At 36.7% G+C, this 2789-nt stretch overlaps 1 pseudogene; it reads right to left on the bottom strand.

The window, feature by feature from the left end:
* Positions 1-750: 750 nt before the first annotated feature.
* Positions 751-2537, bottom strand: LOC101587049 (annotated as a pseudogene).
* Positions 2538-2789: the final 252 nt, after the last annotated feature.

Genomic DNA, 2789 nt, shown 5'->3' on the forward strand with positions numbered 1-2789 from the left:
GAAACTTCTGAAATGTGAGCCAAAGCAAACCTCACCTCCTTTATGTTTCCAATAATGGGTATTTTGCCCCAGCAACAAGAAAAGTGATTAAGACACCTTATGTAACAAATAGTGTATAGTAGGTACTGCAGTATGAATATTACTAAATTTAACCCTCACAGTTCTCAAATATTCCAAGTATTACCTTTATTTTAGCTTTAAAATGGGCCAATTGAGCCATAAAGAGGTAAAGAAATTTATGTAAAATGAAAAGATCATATGTCTCACAGCTCATTGAAACTGGTCTCTGCTCTACTGGCTTGCATACTGCATTGTATTCCTCTTTCCCATATGTTCATAATGATTTTGAGGTCCTTTGTCCTGAACACATTTTCTACCATCTAGTAACACAACAGTCCCCACAAAAATATGCTAAGACTCATTTGGCTTAATTATATCCTGAGTAAAATTCTACATACTAAGGTTATTTTTGCTTACGTGATAATATTGTGTGATTGCACTGGGAGTCAAGAAGGTGTTGTAAGAAGAATCAGGTTTTGAGGTCCTAGTATCTCTTTTTTAATTTCAACAGATGAAGTGTTTAATGCAAAACTGTGGTATGCAGTGGACTTACTCAAAAAGTCTTATTTACAAGCTGAGGCACGAAGGTATTTCTTTTCATTAAGTGTAGATCATATAAAACATTCTTTATGGTGCTGCCACAGTCAAACCATGTCCAGGATGCAGTAAAATAGAAGTGAGCTCCACTTTTCAGTCATATTCTGAAAATCTAACGTGTTTACTTGCTTGTTGAATCTTTTCCAGTCTAATCGTTTCAACTTTGGTGACTAACATCATGGTGCCTCTCGTTTTCTCCCAAGTCTGAATTTGGCTTGTTTATCTACCAATGTTTTCTGCTAGTATCTCTGTTCATGCTCATCAGATTGGGTAACTAGAGTTTCCAGTTGTACATCTTTTTAATCTTGGTGTGGCCATTCGTTTCTACCTGAGCCACCTCTGGGGTTTTAAATCTAGCATAACAAGCTATGTCTCATTCTAACAGGTCAATATATATAACTTCTGGAATTGCTTCCAGCATATCCCAGACTTGCTTCCTACCAGGCAGAGGTTCTGAGCTATTGATCTTCACAATGACTCTACTCATGAACTATGGCCCTGTTGGAATAATGTCCTCCTGAAGGTGATGCTTTCAACCACTGGCTCCTCCATTCTACATTGCAGTCCTGCTTTGCTCTGCTATCTGTTTCCATTTTAGATTCTGATTTTATTTAGGATAGTGGCTTTCTAAAGAAGCCATGCTGGCTTTTGGCAGTGCCAAATACTCTTTTAAAAAACGTGTATCCATTTGTTCTTGGATAGGACCAACAATGGTATGACTTCTCCCATTTTGTGTCTATGTTCTTTTTGTGCTTCCTTTGGTTTTTATTTTTATTTCTTTGTTTTGGTGGAACCGGGATTGAACTCAGGTGCTTGTGCTTGTGAAGCAAATGCTTATTCTACTGAGCTGTCTCCCCAGCCCACCTTTTGGTTTTTAATAGAAACTTTGTTTTTTTTTTTGTTTTGTTTTGATATTATGTCACTAACATTTTTGTTTTCTGTAGAAAATTCTAAATCTCTATTCTGCTTTGGAACTTTGGAAGCTTCTTTTTTAAATTTCTTTTTGAGCTCTTTTATTGACTTGAGTTGGGAGCCAGCCTTTCAGTATCTGACGAGTTGCTTCTCTTCTTTGTGGGTCTCTCCTCAGGTAAGCCAGAAACCTTGGTTTGTCTTGTGTTTTCCTTTTCTTGAGTTGCTTTTGAGGTTCTCTACTTTCTGTTTAAGAGCCCCCAGATGCAGCCCTAGCTCTTATCACTTTACAAATACATTTTTTGTGTCTTTGCTTGTCCCTTTTTCCTATACATTGTCTTCTTTCTTCATTCACCCTTTTTTCTTCTTTCACTTTGCCTGAACTACTTTTAAAGTGGAATGGGTTTGGTTTTCACTGTTTTGTGAAATATGATAGGTTTTCTTGGTGCTTTTTCTGGTGGGTTGTTAAGAAACTCAATCACTTTTGCAACTTGTACTTATGTTTCAAATTCCACAAAGAAAAATCCCTTTAGATCTCCCATACACCAATACAGCATACTTTTACCAACAACACTGTCACATTTCCCAAATACTCTTTCAATCCAAATGTGATTAACATTTTTAGGAAGTAATTCCACATACACAGTACACTTGTCCTCATCCTTTGGTCTTTCACCCAGAGGCTTTTTCCTTCTGATTTGTGCCTTCTAAGTCCAACACAGAAAGAGTTGAGCTTTCCAGTGCTCCGGCTATTAACTTGCCATCAGTAGTCAACTTTTTCATTGTGTTAAAAATGGAGATATCTACATATCCATATCTAGATTGTTCTATCTGTTCTTGAAGAAATCCATTCTTTTGATGATTTGCATCCCCAAACCTGAAGTTCACTTGTTTAATGATATCTGTGAGCACCTGCTTAACTCTGGAGTGTCCATTTTTTCTACTTTCTTCTTTTCAGTACTTTCTTCCATGGTTTAATGTCCACCTTCAACTTACATTCTCCATTCACTTCCCAAAATGTGGGGTCAGAGGCTTGTGTCCTTCCGCCCTTTCCTGATCCAGAGTCATGATCATTTCAGGTTCCTGGTATTTCATAAATTCATTATCAGCAGTACAGCCTTGAGATATAATTCTTATTCAAGTTTCAAAAATATTGCTTTTACAGAAAGCCTTTTTTTCTGTATTCAAAGTAATATCATGCAATTTTAAATGTAGTTGTACAA

The sequence above is a fragment of the Octodon degus genome, unplaced genomic scaffold (genome assembly GCF_000260255.1).
Source record: "Octodon degus isolate 3935 unplaced genomic scaffold, OctDeg1.0 scaffold00060, whole genome shotgun sequence".
Lineage (NCBI taxonomy): Eukaryota > Metazoa > Chordata > Mammalia > Rodentia > Octodontidae > Octodon > Octodon degus.